Raw genomic sequence first — 19,774 nt, forward strand, 5'->3', positions numbered from 1 at the left:
CTGGCTGAATATGGACTGTCGGAGAATGTAAGAATCATGCACACTGCCTGGGTGTTTGGCAACGATGTTGGTGGTGATTCCCCAGTGGTCCAATACTGCCTGGACATGGATGGAATGCATGTGGTTTCTGTTGTGGTGATTGTGTGCAGTGTCAGAAGGGGGCACAAATAGGACATGTGTGCAGTCAATTGCCCCTTGACACATGCAGGAAGCCAACTGTGGTGTAGATGACTTGCTTGGTCTCCGGCTGTTCCTGCGTCGTGTGCGGGAAGTATAAATAGTGGGGTACAAAGCTGATGGTATCATCCATGACCGTTGTGAGGGACTTGGATTGGGCTGGCTGTGTGACTCCTCTGACTCAGGTGGTTGTTGGTTGGTGGGTACCAGTGGCCAACAGGTGCAGCAGAGACAGCAGCTTTGTCTGAGGCGGGATGTTGGTTGTCCACTGTGTTGGTACTGTCAGCCTGTGGACAATGGTGGTCAGGATGCTGAGGATGGTTGTCCCATTGAGCATGTAGTGGTCAATGACATTCTTTGGTGTTGGGTTTGTGAGGTTGGTGCGTTTACTGAGGGTCGCTGTCTTTGTCTGCACTGCTTCAGTGCTGGTCTGTGGGAGGGGTTTGGGGGGGTGAGGCAGGGGGTGTTGTGGCCCTGTTGGGACTCCACGCTACATGTTTGTTGGCTCCAGGGCATCTGTTGTTCTTCGGGTGTGGCTCTGGGCTGGGCTCCCTTTTCTGGTGCAGGCTGTCGTTCAACTTTACTTCAGGTCAGAGCAGGAGTTAGTTTCTTGCTGGTAACACGTCTTATTGCTTTTTTTGGCTTCTTATTGCCTATCTGACTGGTCGTTGAGAATGTTGCGGAGTGGTGTTGTCGTGCCTTTAGGCACAGGAAAGACTACTCTACATCTCATTAGCGATAGTTGAAGGGGTCATCTGTGGCGATGTTTTTTGTGGTTGCTATCACAGGTAAACTGGTGATATGGGCCGTTAGCACCAGCTTGAGAATGGTGCAATATATTTATCGCCACTTTGGCTGCGATAAAGTGCCGTGAACTCAGCGATAAGTCCTCGAGAATTTGCCTCTGTGCACTTTACCACTGCTAACCAGTGCTAAGTGGCATGTATGTTAACTCCTTAAAGCATAGTAACATTGGCTGATCTACAAATGGCAAATTTAATTTACTTATAAATCCCTAGTAAAGTGATACTACATATGCCAAGGGCCTGTAAATTAGATGCTGATAATGGGCATACAGCACTTGATGTGCCACTCACTTAAGTAGCCTTACAAGCCATTTGCCAAGCCTAAACCATCCTTTTTATTACATATACGTTACCCCTAGATTAGGCCCTAATCACTGCACAGAGCAGGGTGCACAGTATTTAAAAATCAGGAAAAGTACTTTTAACTTTTCCATATCCCAATAATAAAAAACTCTTAGATGTGTTTTTCACTATTGCAGGGCCTACCTCTCCCATAGGATAACATTGGAATTACCTTATTACATTTAGCAAGGACATCTTCCATGTGGGAGCAGGTAAACAGTTCAAGTTTGGTGTCTTTAAAATTGTAATGAAAAATCCTCTTTGATGGCAAAGTTGGATTATGTATTATAGTTTTGAAAATGACACTTTTTTGGCCTCAGCAAATTAGTGCTTTTAGTCTGTCTCTGGGTCACAGGACTGGGTGCATTTGGCAGTTGGTCTTTGTGTACTCTTCCCAGACAGGCACACACAATAGAAAGTGAAGGTGTGTCTGGATAGGCCATAACTGGCAGGATGGGGGATTGAGGGCAGTTCTGGCTGCAGCCCCACTTATATCTGAATAGGATGTATCTTGCCTTACACAAAATGTTACATACCCCCTTTAGTTAGTCTGGAGCAAGGGAAGGGATAGCAGGAAAGCTGATCACTACAGAGGAAATCCTCTAGAAGTTTCTCCCACTTCAAAGAAGGTACCATGTATAAATATCGGATCTCGGACACCCACTCTTTAGTACACGTCTTGCCCTAGCTATTTAACTTAGGGGAGCTCAGAGAAAAAAAGTGTGAATACCTTTTCTTCTAGAAACAACACTAGAACAATTATGTGTAAATAAAGTCCTATGTATCCTATTGTCAAAGACAATGATTTATTAGACTATCTATTTATAATTGTGAAGTCTAGTTTAGGGACTGTAGGCAATCTGTTCCCATCTTCAAACCCTCATGCATGGATCACAGAACCCACATCATGAGCACGGGCATTTGTGCTTACTTGTATCAACAAGCAACAGTTACAACAGTAAATACATTCTCAGCCCTCATACCGCAGACCTCATACTGCTAGTAGATATCTAGCCTCTGCTCCAACACCCATCTTCAGGCTTCACATGAGCAGCTCTGCAGCACTTTTTAGCAGTTGTTACTTGGCTTATGAATTTCACACCGCACCAACCCCAAACCTCTTCAGCTCACATTAATGAATGGACACTGGGCAGATTTTTCAAAAAGTCACTCAGCAGAATGCAGCAAGACAACTTAATGCACTGCATTTTGTGACAGGCAGAGAATAGGAATGTACTATATCTGCTTTAGATATTGTTAATTCCTGCTTTCTCCCTGTGTTGGCTCATTGAGAGCTGCACAGGGCCAATGCATGCACCATTGCACTAGGGTGCGAGAGTATTTATGTTACTGGCAGGATTGTCTTCCTAAATAAAACAATCCTTAGAATGCAGAATGCAGGACATGTAGAAAGAGGAAATAACAAGCAGAAATAATGATTTTTCTCAATGTTACACCTCTGTTGGGAAGGTGTACTTGTGTGATGCAATCCCAGGGTTGCTAAGCTTAGTAAATCTAGGATTGCATCAAATGCATGGGTGGATGCTTGGGAATACTCATGCTCCACCCTTGGAACACCTTCCTAATGTAGAGTAATGCAAGGTAGCAATTTGCACTACCTAGCGTTATTCTGTATTTACTATGCCACACAGAGCCGAGATGGACGGGGAGATGGAGCTCCCCAAAGAAGCTCTGGGGCTTTGTGATTGCACTTTTGTTAATATCTCTGTGTAAGCCCCCATCCACCCTTTTACTCGACATCCCCGCATGTTGGAAAGCTTCTGTAACGCAACTATACAAGTAAAGCTTCTGCAATGCAATTAGCTAGTAAGGCCATTGCAAAGAAGCGCTTCTCGCAAAAATCCTACCGGAAGCCTGTCTGAGATATCAATGTTCCCTGTGGTCCGCAGCTGACTCATGTGGTGATCGGAGTCTTGGCGAGTATGCAACGGACTCAGAGATATGTCGCAGCAGCACCAGGGTGAGTCTTCCACTTGCCAGACATCGCCCTGAGCTTCCTAGGCTGCGAGGGTTGAGCTTGGGACTCAGCTAGGAGAACACCTCACTGCCCTTTCCCCCTGCAGCTGACATCCTGGATGCTGGCTCAAGGGCCAATCCGCTGTGCTTAGGGACATCCTGCCACACCACAGGGTGCCAAGCCCGTGCCTTGAGAGGCTGCTGGATGAAGCAGGCTGACGTTAGAGAGCGCCGACTGTAGCCCAGGTCAGGGGATGCGGGCCTGAAGGTGTTGTACCGCCCCTGATGCAGGTCTGCATGCCACCACACCGATAAATGAATGCCCGGGCTGGAGATCTGAATGTAAAGTGCAAAGTGTTGGCAGCATGCGGCGCGACGGCCCGCAACTGCTCCGGGGATTGAACGACCAGAGGAGCTCAATGTCGTTTTGATCTCAGAGTTTCGCCAGTTCTCTGTCAATGGCGATGCCCAACACGTAGAGGTCCAGATGCTCTCATAGGGCTGACGATGGCTGATGGGTATACATCTCATTGAATTCCTGAGGTCTTGTATGTTCCCCCCCGCTGCCTCTTTTTGCCCGGATTGAATGAGGAGTCTTGGTCGTGGGGGCTACCAACTCAGCAAAGCACTGCAGAGCAAGTCGCAATGGCTCTGGCCTGGCCGCAGGAGCTGCCGGTTCTACCTGATTTTGCATATAGGTGATTTGTGGCTGCTAAGCAAGCCTGGCCTGTTTGGGGACTTTTTGGGCTGTTGTGTGCATTCTTGGGCGCCTATTTTATTTTTGACCTGCTGTTGTTTGGTTGCCATTTCGTCCTCCTACCTCAGATCTGAAGAGGGCACCCCCTTCCTTGGGCTTGATGCTCTGAAGGGCATGGAAATTGAAATGTGCCTGCTCTACTTCTAACCTATGGTGGTCATCTGGGAGTGGTCATGCAGTCTACCTATATTCCTACACTCACCTGTGCAGTGGCTATCTCCTTATGGTTGTTCGTGACTTTCTTGTCTGATCTGCCTCCCATATAAAGAGGTAAATCCATCCTAGGGACTGCCTTCTAGTCATCACGGTCCAACCTCCAGTTCCTTAGCCCAAGATAATTTGGCCCTCATGAGACTAGTCAACTCTAAAGAACCCGAGGGGCATTGCTAGCAATTGAGATGCGATTCCCCTTCTGCTTTCATGTTGAACTCCTTCGTCATGTCTCCGAATGACCCATGCCCTAGACGATTGGACTACCTACGCCTCCCACGGTTGGGGCAGACCTCTGCCCAGACCGCCTGCTTACCTACACCTCCTCTGTGGGGTGACAAGACGTGTGCTAATATGGAGCCTAAACCTTCAAACCTCTTCTCTCCCAAACTGGAACCAACTGGCCACAACTCTTTCAGAATCAGATAACCCCTGAACCTATCTAAAATGCTTCAAAAACTTCAAAAATAGACTACTTAAAACGCATCCAGAAACCCTTATCTCAGACCCCTACTTCTCTATCAGAAAGGGTGTTACCATAAATGACCTCTTCTTCTATACTAACCGTTATGCTAAATAGTGGAAGGCCATTTATTCTCTGCTCAAGGTCTTCACTTTCCTGAAAATGCCTAATGGTCTTGGATTGATAGTTGCACCCTCCTCAGATTACAGAGCTGAAGCCACCATCTCCCTCTACAAAAATGGAACCCTCCTTATACAAGTCTCAGACCCCAATCTAGTGTTATTTGTGAAATTTTTCCCTACCATCCTAAATACAGTGGCTAATGCCAATTTCACCCCCCCACAGAAGGACAGGACCCCTAGTGGTCTCCAAGTCCTCGCAAACTCTTTTCCGTACCTCGCCACCACCACCCTCTAATCCCAGATCTGCTTTGAAGGGCCCCTTCTACATTCCCTAACTCTTATTAACAACTCTCCTGAAATGCACGCAAGGAATGAGCCACGACAGCACAGTCATCACAATAATCCTCCTGCTCCCCCGCACAGTTAGCTAGCCCCACAGTCCTCCAGGGGTCTCTATCCATCAGGCCCCGTCTCCCCTATCCTATCCATCCTTCCGAGCTTGCAGCTCCATTTCCCAGGATCCCTTCCCTTGGGGCACATTTAGTTGTCTTTCACCCTACTTTCCCCCAACCTCACTAGCTCCTCCCCAATCCTACCCATCCCTCCCAGTGTGCAGCTCCATTACCCAGAATCTCCTCCCACTGGGCACATTCAATCGCCACCCGCCATACTTTCCCCCGACTTCACAAGCTCTCTCCTGCTCCATCCCATCCCAATCCCATCCACACACCACACTTGAAGGCCGTCTGAGCAAGATAGCACTCTGCCTACAACAACTTAAGACAGAGGTCCGTAGTCTACTACATATCATTGAGGCTTTGCCTGCTAACTCCAGATTAAGCTGCACCACACCGAAAAATCACCATGTCCGCTCGCTCCCTGATTGCAGGTATACCAGGATCCCTTCCCTCCCCTACTCTCGGAGGTCACCTTCTCACATCACCCAAATACATCATAGGTGGGCCTGCACTTTGCTCCCTAATGACCCTGCTTGCCCTTCTAAATGCAGAACCTCCCTGCCTGATATGGATATTCATTATCTCCTCTATTCTTACGTTCAAGCACATTCCCCCCATAGCAAACTTGCAACAAATTGAATCCATCCCCGCAGATCCCTTGTGGTAACCAAGGCAAAATATCAGAACCTTAAATGAGAACAACCTCAGAAGAGTCACCACCACTCTACACGCACCAACAGACAACATCATTAGGCTCAAATGTGTACTCCTAAATTGTAGATTGGCAGCTAAACACACTGCAGACCTCACCCTGGCGCAGGATCTTGACCTTGCAATGTTGACGGACACCTCACTAAATGACTCAGCTGCCCCCATCATGGACCCTTTTAATACCTCTCAACTATGATATTGTTAGACCTAGCACCATTGGCGTGGGTCTCCCTTCCATTTTTTTGCTGTTGCCTCATGTATTTTTGCTGGTGTTAGATGCTTTGGGCACTGTGCCATTGCTATTCAGTGCCACAGTACAAGTGCTCCCTATTGTAAATTGATCTATGGATTAGTGATTCCATGTTTGGCTATGTTGGTTTACTTGTCAGACCCTAGTCTAGGGCACTGAGTGTGCCAGGGCGTGTAATCCAAATGCTGCTGGTGGGCCTGCAGCACCGGTTGTGTCACCCACAGAAGCAGCCTTGTAAAATGTGTCTAGGATCTGCAATTGCAGAGCCTGTGTGCAGTCTGGTACTGTCATGCAGACTGGGCAAGTGCACCCACTTACCAGTCCCTAAACCTTCCCTTTTCTTCATATTAGTCACCCCTATGGCAGGCCCAGGGGCAGGGTGCATTGTAAGTATAAGGTAGGACAAGCCCTGTTGTGTGTGGCATGTCCTAAAAGTGAAATACAGCCATTTTTGTTTTTCACTATTGCAAGGCTACCTGTTCTCCTTAGGCCAGAATGGGCTATTAGAATTGTTACATTTTATAATCCTAACAGCCTCAGAGAACATGGTGGAAATTCGAGTTTAGTATGCCTGAACTCAGAATAATAAAATGCATCTTTTAGTAAAGTTTATTTTAATATTCTGTGTTTGCAAATACCACTTCTAGAAAGTAGGTATTTGCTTGTCTAACCATTCAAACCTGCCTCTGCTAGGATGTGTATTCCTATGTCTGGTTTCTGTGAGTGACAGGTCTGGGGAATACGAGAAGACAGGCTGGGTCACCCAGTGGTGAATAGAGAGATCTGCATCTTGATGGGAGGGAGGAGTGCACCTGCACTCTGAATAGGGATGTGCCTGCCTCCCACAATGCTGGCTCCACCCCCTGGCGATCGGCTGATGTCTCTGCCCTGCACACTGAAAGAAGAAGAAGGAGTCCTGTCAACAAAGTGCCCAAGGACTGTACTTGCCTTCCACAATGCTGGCTCCACCTCCTGTGGGGCGTCTGATATGCATGCCCTGCACTGTGAAAGGAAAGGAGAAGTCTGGCAAACAGAGTGCTTCAGAACTGGTTTGGACTAGGCCAAGGCCCCTCTCCTCTCAGAGAACACAGGATTTCTGGGTATAATTAATTGGACCCTGATCCCAAGAAATTAGATCACTCTGAACAACTGAGGAGATGAACCTGAATAAACTCAGGAGAGACTATTCCCACGCTGAAATGCTGCTTGGGGGATTGGCCTGCAGTGGTTGCCTTACTGCCAAAGGAAGGAGAAAGGAACTTTGTGTACTTTGCTTTCAACTTGTGAAGGATCTCCAAGGGCTTGGAAAAGAGCTTGCCTCCTGCTGAAGTCTCAGGGACAACAAACTTCACCCCCCCAGCTCCCCAGAGTTCTTGTGAAACGCAACTCTATGTTTTTAACTTTCTTTGGAACCACTTAGTTAAGATGGGATAGATTGACTACTTAGCAGTTACCTATGGGGACAAGAGAATGGTTTGTTTTCTATAAGGACATTACATAATACTGGAGGGTAAATAAGTTTGAATATTGTGATATGGGTATTACATTCACCATTATCAAAACTTCTAGAATGCTGTTTATCTCTCCACAGTATGTGTTTTCCGTGTTGGCCGAACTTCCCCCACATTGTCAAGATAGATTAGATCTACTATTGCCTCCTTAGCAACTGACTAAGGTAAGGGGGTTGTTCATGGGACTGGGACAGATAGACGTCCTGAAGAAGACCAATGTGACCTACTGATTAGGGGCACGCCCAGTTCGAAACATGTTGACTCCAGCAGTTTAGGAGGGTTGTTATAGGCTCCTAATCTCCTTCCTTAACACCAACATCCTTTATTCATTTTTAATTCTGACCTTGGAACCTACGAATAAATGTACATAAGGTATCCATGAGCCAGTTTTAAGTTCACCATTTTGACTGCACTTTTTGTTCTATCAATGTACCCAGTCTTGGACTGACACATTCTGTTGTGAACACTGTTTGTCACTTTCATTTTGTGTTTTGTCTTTGTGTTTCATGTTCCCCTTCCCTAAGCTCCGCTCTGTGTGTGGCTACGACAGGGCATCGCAGCAGACCCGATGATGAAGCATGTCACACACATTTGTGTGTGAGTGAAGGGAGTTTTTTCTAACTGTGTCACTGATTATCCTCTCTGTTTTATGTGGTCTTTCCTCTCCACCCCTTTATGTGTGTACCAAGCTTAAATCTACCATCTTGAAGTAATCATAGTGTGTATTTTGGTCATTTATGGTCTTGTGGTAACTCTATATAAAGTCTACTTATTTTTTATATCAAACCTGTGTGGTGTCCATTTGTAGTGTTGTCACTGGGTTACTGTATGTGGTCACAACTGCTTAACTTACAACGCCTCTGCTGGTCGCGCCACGCAACCTAGAGGGAGAACAGGGGTTATTTTAGGTGTGTAATCCCCCTTACCCTGACTAGAGGAGAGGGTCCCTAATTGTCACAAGTACCGATCTGTACCAACTAGAGACCCCCAAATCTAACATATATCATTAGGTTGGACAGATCCTGTGATCCAGGTGGAGGCATCGCGTGTTTACATTGTGGCAATCTTACAGTGAAAGTACTACAGACTTACCTCCTCCCATCCTGTGAATACCAATGCATTGGAGTGACTGGTGGCAACAATCACTCCTGCAAACTGCACACGTTTTACCATCTCCCTTGCGACAACCTTCCCTTCACAGAACAGACCATGGACATTATCTCGGCCAATGCAGACTTCCACAGCTCTCAGATCTTCATGTGGGATTTCAACCTCCATTGGAATTAGGTAAATTACATGGTGGTCAATAGCTTTAAATCCTTCCTACTTGACCTCAAACTATTCCACATCTGTGACAGCCCAACTCATAATAAAGGAGCTACCTTGGATCTTGTCATTGGTAAGCCCAACTCCATCCTCCTGGGCTCGATCCTCCCATGTGATTTGACAGATCACTATTGCATCACCTTCCGTATCCTGGAATCTGTAAGAACAAGGAAAGCCCAGGCCAAGAACCCAAAGCAGTTGACAAGATGCCTACAGAACATCAATCCACAAGGTCTGACTGCTCTCTGTGATAACCTCCTGCCCCCCCATGAACATGTCTGATGTCCAGGATTTTACGGCCCACTATAACCACGCAATGCCCAACGTACTAGACTTCTTTGCACCACTTCAGCTTGGTTTACTGATAGTCTCAATTCCAAAAGAATAAACCTAAGACTTACTGAAAGGCTGTGGCGGTCCTATTACTTCCTTGAGCATCTTTACCACCTAAGATCCCTGAGAAGCATTTATAACAAATGCATCAGATGCTCGAAGGCCACCTTTTTCAGAACACAGCTAGACCAAGCAAAAAAAGTCCAAAGAACTGTTCGAACTCTTCAAGTCCCAAGCCAATAGTCATCCGAAGTCCGCATCACTGTCGATCAGTCCACTGACCTCCCTCTGTCCACCTGGCGTGGATATCACTGTCCTTGCGCAGCCCTACTCCCCCAAAAACAATGCATCCTGGAGTCTGTTCCAAACCTTGGATGAATTCACTATACGTAAAATGCTGTTGACTCTAAAACCGTCCTAACCACAACAACGACCTGCTGCCATTGAACCTTTTCCCAGAAGTTAGATCCTCTTTACTAATATTGTGGACTACGATCGTTAAAGCTTCATTTTGGCAAGGTGCTATTCCAGATTGCCTAAAATCAGGTCACGTTACCCTGATTCTAAAGAAACCAACTGCTGATCCCACGGACCTTCATAACTTTCTCCAACATCCTCACCTTGGCAAAGCTCCAGGAGAAATGTGTGCTTGCCCAACTCTGCAACCACATCAACCATTTCCAACTCCTGGACCATAGCACAGAGTCGGCTCTAACGCACATTGTCGTTGATGCGTTAAGAATGCTGGACCACAATGAGTCGTCCCTTCTGATCCTTCTTGACCTTTCTTCAGCATTTGATACTGTCAAATACGATAACCTAATTGACCTCCTGGAACACAGGATGGGGCTGTCTGGGCCTGTGCTTAACTGGTTCTCTTCATTCCTTGTGAATAGATCCCAAAGCTTCATGGTGACCCAATCCCTGTCCCATCTTGAACCGGCTACGCTGGGGTTCCCCAAGGCTCAGCACTCTCTCCCACGCTCTTTAACCTGGGCTGCTATGGGAATTCAGAAGGGCCTATTATCAAGCCCATTATCGCCGCTTTAGCAGCAGTTTTCTGCCGATAAACCAGCGATAATTTTATCACCTGTTCTTGATAATATGCCACCTAGACTTTCTACTCTCTCCTGAACTAGAGATCTATGTAATAAGAGCTCTCATTGTTAAACAATGTAAAGCCTTTTACTGTGAAGATTTTGATTGAACTCAAAATGCACACCTCCCTATAGTTTTTGTCGGAATTCACACTGTAAAACCCTTTCAATTTGCATTTGTCACAGAGTTCACATTGTAAAACCCCTTGCTATGTAATTTTTTCCATAAGCTTGAAAATGTAAAACCCTCCTACTGTATTTGTTACACGATCCACCCTGCAAAGCTGCTTTTTATTTTCTATATAAAATGTTGTCTGTGTTAACAGTTATGGAAAATGGATCTATTTAAAGGGTGGGTTAACAGGAGGTGCCAAAGCCATATATGTCATGTTTCCATCTGTGAGAAGTGCGCAAAAGCTCAATAGTTCCACATAAGTTTACTTATGAGGAACTCCTCTCTTTCTGTGTTCTTCTCTGTGGTAGTCGTAGAGTGACGGTGGGGATATTCGCAGAGTCTTGCTGAGTGCATTTGAGCTCTGAGCATTCACCAGATCTGGGTTCGCTCCTTTTGCTCCAACCTGGCCATTTCAATGCTTTTTTTACAAGGTGAATCCAGTTTATGCTCAAAAATATCAAAAAAGGGAGTGAAGAGGTGGTGCAACAAGGCACTGCGGTGGGCTAATCCTCCTCTTATGAACGCTTAAATAATCAACAGAGACCACCTGAAACAAATATACAATACATATTCCGATGTTGTTGGAATACACTCAGTGTGTTAAAATACCCCTCACACACCAAAAGGGCCCTTGGTGTCATGCTTCATCATCGGGGTCTTCCCGCCCCCGCTGCGGGACGGGGCAGTGCTGCGACAAGCGGCTACGCCGGAGCACCTTTTAATTGTGAGTACTATGTGAGTAATAATTACCACGGAAGCCACTGACGAAGGAGGAAGCACTGAGGTGTGGGGGTTGATTGGACCCTCTATACCCTTCGCCCAGCTTGGCTCATGGGGCACTGTCTCCTCATTGAATAAGCTTACATCATCAGTATTACTGATCGAGCTTTTTTCACGTGTATTTAAATTATTTATACACATTGATCAAACACAACACTCTCTATCTGTGGGAGCGCATTAGTGAGTGACAGGGGGATCTATACAACCCGGTCCTGACGAAGGGGCATGCCGCCCCGAAACATGTTGACCCACACAGGAGAGCAAGACTAGTAACCCGATCTTGCCCTCCGCCTCACCCTTTTAACGATACCAGCCAGTGCCTATTAAATAATTTTTTCTAAACACCAGGCCAGGTATCTTTTAATTTCACTGTCTATCACTCCTGACCTCACTGACACTCACTCCATCATCACTCACATAGTACTCACAATTAAAAGGTGCTCCGGCGTAGCCGCTTGTCGCAGCACTGCCCCGTCCCGCAGCGGGGGCGGGAAGACCCCGATGATGAAGCATGACACCAAGGGCCCTTTTGGTGTGTGAGGGGTATTTTAACACACTGAGTGTATTCCAACAACATCGGAATATGTATTGTATATTTGTTTCAGGTGGTCTCTGTTGATTATTTAAGAATCCAGTTTATGTTCCATTCAGACAAATTGAATCCACTCCGACTTATATTTGGAAAGCTTACTACATGCTTTATATACTTTTTGATGAAGATACATCTCCTCCTGTTCTACTGATTCGCTCATGGATATTTCGATTTTAAAAAGCCTGGTTCTGTCCGCTGGTGCATCACAACAGGATACTCCTGATGATGTGTGTTCCCAGGATTTTTTTTTTTTTATTTCCGAAAAATATTCAGTTTGCTTTTTATCTGCCTGTAGCTTTTGCAATATTTCTTTTTAATGTTCTCTTTTTTACCTTTTAACAGTACTAACGATCTTCATTCTGGATTCCTCAACTTCCTTTGCCTTATAAATCTAGAGTTAGAGGCGGTAGAAGAAGGCAGCAGGCCTTATCTCCTTGCCAAAACAACCTACCTGCATCGACGTACAAAATAGCTGTTGACACAATATTCATTTTAATTAGTTTTTGTAATCACATCATGCTTGGCAGACTGCTAAATCTAAAAGCTCAAAGATTAGAAAAGATCATTTCAAATAATGCACGCGTAACACGTTCCTATGCCACCACAATTTCCAAACTGAAAGAGGAGCTGGGGCTTATATTGGCATGGAAATGATTAATAAAATTATCAGCAGTGGCATGAACAAGATCAATAATTCTGACCTCGACATGCAGAATTGAGTAATTTCGTATATATTGTGACCTTGATAACCACAGAAAATATGTATTTTATGTATGTATTTTTCTTTCATTCTCTCTGTCAGTATTTGGAGGTTTACACTTTGAAAAAAAAGTATTTTAATTTGGAAGCTTCCCGAATTTTAAATGACTTTATTTTATAAGTTAAATTGGAATGCAAGTTGAAGGAAAGACACATATTATGGGATAGTATGAGGTCAATTCATGAGTAGACGAAGTAATATTACAGCAGTACTACTTCAGCTACTCATAAATGCCTTTGTGCATTGGCCCCGAAAGGTCTGACTCTATTTTACTAAAACTGCAAATAGGGCCCAGTCATTTCTATTAAATGCACATGGATATTCGAATAGTCCAACTGTGTTTATATTTAAATACATGGGGCCTCATTTATGAGGCTGTGCGTCACTTTTACGCCGCCAGTGCGTCACTTTTTGTGACGCACCAGCAGCGTAGAAAATGTGCCTTGTAGCACCATATTTATAAAGTGATGCATCTAGGTAGATGCGTCACTTTGTAAATCCCTGTGCCACATTATACCTGCACCAGGTATAATGTATGCAGGGGGCGTTCCGGCGCAAGAAAGGGTCGTAGAAATGACGCAGTGAAAACTATAAGATTTCACTGTGCAACTTCTAGGACACAAATGCGTCAATATCTTACGTCTGTCTCACAGCAGGCATAAGACTGACGCAGGCCCTTTCACATTGGGCTTGCCCCATGTGAAAGTACACATTGCAGGAGCTGCGTCACTTCTGTGACACACTCCAGCAATGCGTCACTTTTGCGCCATACAGATACGTCAGAATTACTGACATATCTGTAACTCCTTGCGACATGATGCGTCATACAATAAATATGAGGCATCAGTCATGTTGCAAGGAGGGGGCAATGAAAAGTGTCGCATCGCTGCTTTCATGCAGCGATGCGTCACTTCTCATCAATGAGGCCCATGAAGTATTACTACAGCAATAACACTTCCTGTCCTCATTACTGCCTTTGTGAATGGACCCATATATGTTTTCCTAACTGTAGCAAACGTACCGAATCTGCTTGTGAGTTCCATGATATCCAGTTTAGTGGTGGACATTAGTCATATTTACATTTGAAATAAAAATGCAAACTAAGGGCCATATTTATAAGTGGACTTCCGTTGCAAATCTAACATGCTATTTCCAAAGCCACACAAGGCCACTGTGGGTGGCCCTGTGTAGCTTCATAAATCTAGAGTAATGCAATGCAGCGCAAATCGCTGCATTGCATTACTCTGCCCTGGGAAAGCTTTCTATAAGCGTTGTGTTCCCACTTGACTTCAATGGTTTTTGAAGCATTCCCAGATTTACCAAAGGTGGTAGTCCTGGGAATGCACCAAAAAGATGTGTAACAATGAGAAAATCTCAATTTCTCCTCTCTACTTCCTCTTTCTATGTGTGCTGCATTCTGCAGCTCATATAGAAACTGGAATATGCCTCTCAGGATTGTTCTTGTGCAGGAAGATGGACATCCTGCACAAAAACAATCCTGAATGCAACACAGGTACCCTTGCACCATGATGCCCTCAAAACGGTGCCAGCGAATGGACAAAGGCAGGAAAGCGCCGTATTCTTTTAAATGGGGTGCACTCCTGCCTGTAACGCAGTGCAGTGCAGCAAGGTGACTTGCTGAGCTGTGTTGCATTAAATTGCCATAAATATGGCCCGAATTACATAATGTATTACATAAAGTTGTATTGAAAAAGTGCTGTACTGCTTTAAATGATCACAGTAAATGTTGTGTCTCTTTGACAATTGCTGTTGTTTCCACTTTCTTAATTTGTAAATGCTCAAAAAGTCCACAATATAATTTGTTTTGACATGCCAATAACTGCTTGAAAAATGATCGTGTTTATCTGCTTCATTAGCTGCAAAACATAAAAACTGTCACCTGTGAGATCTACTGTAGCAAGGTAGTTAACAGAATATGCACATTTGTTTTTTGAGCTGTCTTTAACGTATTTGCTATCATTAAACAAGTTAAAATACTGTCAGCTATTTTAGCTACATCTTTACTTTGGTGAGACGATGAAGCATTCCAAGGTGTGTATGTATGTATGTACGTATGTATCTATGTATCTATGTATGTATGTATGTATGTATGTATGTGTGTATGTATGTATGTTTGTTTACGGCATTTCTATAATGCAAGCATAACCAAAAGGTAGCAGAGCACTGTACAAGGTCAAGGACAAGCATAAAGTCCATGAGTGATAGGAGAGGTAGCTTGATTGTGTGTGGTTAATGCATTGTAATGCATTGTGTTTTAAAAAGGCAGGTTTTTGTCTTCTAAATTGAAACAGTGTTGAGATGGTCCTGATGGATTCAGGGAAGTTGTTCCAGATCCTGGATACATGGATGCAAAAGACTTGGGGCCATAAGTACAATGATTTGACTGAGAGAGGCATTAGCCTTCCTGGCTTAACGCATCTCTCTGCCACTTCCGAAAGGCACGGCTTATTTACAAGGATGTGATGCAGCGGCAGCCATGCGTTTCCCCTTGTTATGACGCTAAGTTTAGCAACTTAGTGCCAACGCAGGCACCCTTGCACCATAGGGCAAGCGTGTCTGCATGCAAGGGAGGATTGCTTATGTGTAGGAAAGTTCCCCTTCCTTCACATAAGCAATCCTAAAATGCCATTCTGTCACATTCTTGTGTGCTGCTTTATGCAAAGGTTGTTTATGTAAAGGAAGGGGCGCCTTCATGTACATAACAAAAACTATGGCAATTTGCTTTTTCCATGTGTGCTGCACAAAGCAGCACACATGGAAAAAGCAAAAGTAAGGAGAAATAATGCATTACTCCTGGTTTCGCCAACTTGAAACAAGGATTTACCTGGTCTTCATTTTTGTGCTGCTGACCCTATGTACGCCACCCCTGTACATAGGGGGCAGCGTCAAAATGAATGGATGTTGCGGTGGAACTCCCACTACAACCAACACTGCTCACTCCATTCACGCTAACCATAGCGCGAAAGAGGGCCTTATGTACAAGGCAGCGTTAAGCCACAGTAAATGACTTAGCTCTGCGTTGTACATAAGGTGCAGCCCCTATCGCCACCACAACATCTGTAAAAGTGACATTGTGTTGGCGATAGGGGCTTGTACATAGGCCCCTTGCTGCCTTACTTTTTCGTTTTCATCCTTCATAGTTTGTAGTCTTTTTTTGTAAAGACTACTGTTGTGCCCACACCAACCAGAGATGATAAGCTTGTCAGGCAATATAGGCAAGATAAGGTGGAGCGGGGGGTGCGGGAAGTGATAGCTTTGAAAATGATGTAGCTTCTTTTGAAAATGTGCGGACCATCAAGCGGAGCATATTGGAGCCATCAAAATGGTGTTGGGGTGTTCAGGCCCTGAGTGAGACATACTACATGGGTTAAATGCTTTGAAAGCATGCCATTGTGGAGCCCAGAAAGACATGGAGCAGGGTGTTACTATCATTCAGATGTGAGAGTGTGAGGCCTTAAATAACAGTTCAAAAGTAGTTCAATTGTGAAGTCAGGAGAATATTAAGGCCACAGTGTTAGGGGTTTGTGAAAAGATCTTATTGTTTTTATGTATTGAATCTGTGTTGATTGTTGTTTTTCTTCTACTGTATAATTCTTATGATTGTGATATGGATTTTGATTATGTGTGTAACAATATGTTATTAATTGTCAATTGAATTTTATTGTACTTGTTCAAAGAATTTTCTTTGAATTTTTAATTTATTTCTTTGTGAAGAGAGGTCTTCACTTTTTACAAAAATATTAAAAAGACTGTGAACGTTCATTTTTAGCGTGGAAATCCATTTCTAATGTTTGATTTTCATAAAACTCTTCCCTTAATGTACTTATAAAGAACAAGTGTATGATTGGGTAGAACACACACAGCAATATAACACACATTTGCTTTAGTGCATACCCAGGGATTTCCCTTCGACTAACCCAATTGTGAAGTCTGCCAATGTCTAGGATGAGAGAATTAGCAAAGATAGACCACAACTCTAGCAAACGTCCTCCTCACTGATTACTTAACTCATTTCCTCTTCTTTTGACTCACTGCTGTTTTTCTAACCCTGATGGTTGTGACCTCTTCTGTCTAGTATGATATCATGGTGAGCAGTGGTCTTCTAAAAACTGGACACCTGCACAGATGCACCCTCTAGACTATGGGCTTAATTTATACTGCTTAATTCAGTGTTTGGCATTTTAGAATGTCTAATAAATAGAAGTTACAATATTGTGCCGGAGTGTTGTTCATCTAAAATGTATTGTATCAAAATACATCAATCTAATAAGAAAATTCAAAAATGAAATATGAATGAAATTAAAATAATTAATGTGACAGCAGAGTAGGGTAAACTCTATTGAAAAAGACACATATCTTCTCAATGTGGTGGAAAGCAAAAAGCAAGATTGTCCAGAGTCGGACTGACACTGTCATGTACAATATAAAGGGTGTCATTTTAAGTAAGGCAGACCTACTGTCATTCTCAAAGGGGCAGCACTCAAAAATATAAAAAGAGGCAGGTCTATTGTCTTTATCAAGGGGTCAGAACGTCAACATAATAATAATAATAATAATAATAATAATAATAATAATAATAATAATAATAATAATAATAATAATAATAATAATAATAATAACAATAATCCACATTTGTAAAGCGCAAACCATCACCCGTTAGGGTCTCTAGGCGCTGGGGTCCGTCGGGAAGATTAATCAAGCTATTGCCCAGGGTCACATGGTGCTGGGCTAATCTGCCGCCGGCCCCGGGATCGAACCGTGATCCCCAGATTCGGGAGTAAGTCACCCTGGCCGCGGCACCACACCCCTCCCTATAACATAAAGAAAGAAGACTTATTGGCTTTGTCCAAATTCACTGATAACTCCAATGAATTGTTTATTTTGTAATTCACATATTGCTATGTTTAGTGTCAGTGATTGTCATAAAAGATTTTCAATAAAGCATTTAAAAACATTAAACATTTCTTTAATTCTTTACATTTTCAGTCCACAATGTGCAGTCATAGAACCATCCTCAAAGGGTCCTACACTCCAGTTGAAGAATATACAGTTCCAGCTCGGAGTGATTTAGAAAGAATATGGTGAGCTCTCCTGGGATCATGGATTCAATGACCCAGGAGTCTTGTCTTTTTTTAATGTTTCTGGGGGGCGGGCTGCTGTGCTCCCTGAAGCCCCCAAACTTTCAACAAAAAATGCTTGGTGGTGCCCCTGCTCCTTCCAGGGATATCACCAGTATCCAAAAATATGGGGTGCTTCTACCCTGGTGCAGTAAATAATAAATAAGTGTCTCCAGCCAAAAATAGTTTAGATTTTTTTGGGGGCACCCTGTTGCTTATGCAGGATACCCACAACATAGCAATGGTTGGTGGCCACAAGGTGAGCACCAAAGCCCCGCAGGCCATTGCTGACCCCCCAAGTAGCCCATGGTAACTGGCAGATTATCATTCACCATGAGTGCCCCAGTGCCCACCAAAAGCATCTGCAATAAGCAATGGTAGGGGGCCCAAGAGGAATGCCAATGTCCCAACGGACCCTGCTGGCTTCACAGCCATTACCCACAGTTGGTGATGGCAGTATCTGGACTATTTCTTTGCTCTCAACTGAGCAGAGCAATTGATTTCTGTGCTTCTACTGTTGGAATAAAAGTTGTATTACCTGCCTGTGAGAGTTCAGACAGGAAATAACATGTGTATTCCCTGCCTGAACTCTCCTGGCAGGGCACAGTGGTGTCCCAGAATAGGGTCCTTGTGACTCTTCTTTGATTGGGCCCCGGGTGAAGGGGACACTAGAGCTGCAGCCTGGCAATCGGTGCAAAATGACCTCTGTGGCATTCAGGACCTCTCTGAGTCTTAATAAGTCTCCAGGGCCTTCCAGAGACTCAATGAGGGAGGCACACGCCCCTAATCCCTACAAGAATTTACCCCGATGATATAGCATTAGAAAGGCTCAAGCAGGATGTCTGCACAACCCCTCCATATAAAGAAATAATCTTACAAGGGCATTGAGTCCCTTGGGCCACCAAAGGCTTCTGGAGGAGGGCTGCATACTCCTCCCCAAAAATAACTGACCCACCAGGCCCTGGTCCTCCCTAGGGTAAATTTATTTTAAAAAGATGTGAGCCTGTCTTTTTCTTTTTACCCATGCAGCGGGATTACAATTGGTGACCCAGTGGGGGAAACTCTAGGAACCCCCACCAGGCCTAGGCGTGCAGGGTTCCCAACCCTGCCCCTATATGTATTTTAAAACATTTGATAAAACAGAGAACAGAGTCCCAATGTCCGTAAATCTTCATAAAGGGGATGGGGGTTGCTCCTCTCTGCCACATGCTGGTATTGGTGCTGGTACTCCTAGGACACTGTCGTTTCCAGCCTAGAGAGTCATACCCTATCCACATTCCCCTGGGCAGGGAACTCAACTTTCCTCCCACCCATAGGGAACAGTAAACAAAATGCTGCTCCCAACAGTGCAATCAATCAATCAATTAAAGACATTTATAACGCGCACTACTCACCCGGAGGGTCTCAAGGGGGGGAGGGGGGTCCGCTACTGCTCGAACAGCCAGGTCTTGAGCTTCTTCCTGAAGGAGAGGTGGTCTTTGGTCAGGCGTAGGTCGGGAGGGAGGGAGTTCCAGGTCTTGGCGGCCAGGTGGGAGAAGGACCTTCCTCCTGTTGTCGCTCTTCGGATGCGGGGGCACGGCGGCGAGGGTGTGACTGGTCGTTCGGAGATGGCGTTTGGGAGCGTAGAAGTTGAGGCGGCTGTTGAGGTAACTCGGGCCTTGGTTGTGTAGGGCTTTGTGTGCGTGGGTGAGGAGCCGTAAGGTAATTCTCCTGTTGACCGGGAGCCAGTGCAGGTCTCTCAGGTGTCTGGAGATGTGGCTGTGTCTGGGGATGTCAAGGATGAGTCTCG

Source organism: Lissotriton vulgaris, chromosome 1_1 (assembly GCF_964263255.1).
Source record: "Lissotriton vulgaris chromosome 1_1, aLisVul1.2, whole genome shotgun sequence".
In the NCBI taxonomy this organism is placed as follows: domain Eukaryota; kingdom Metazoa; phylum Chordata; class Amphibia; order Caudata; family Salamandridae; genus Lissotriton; species Lissotriton vulgaris.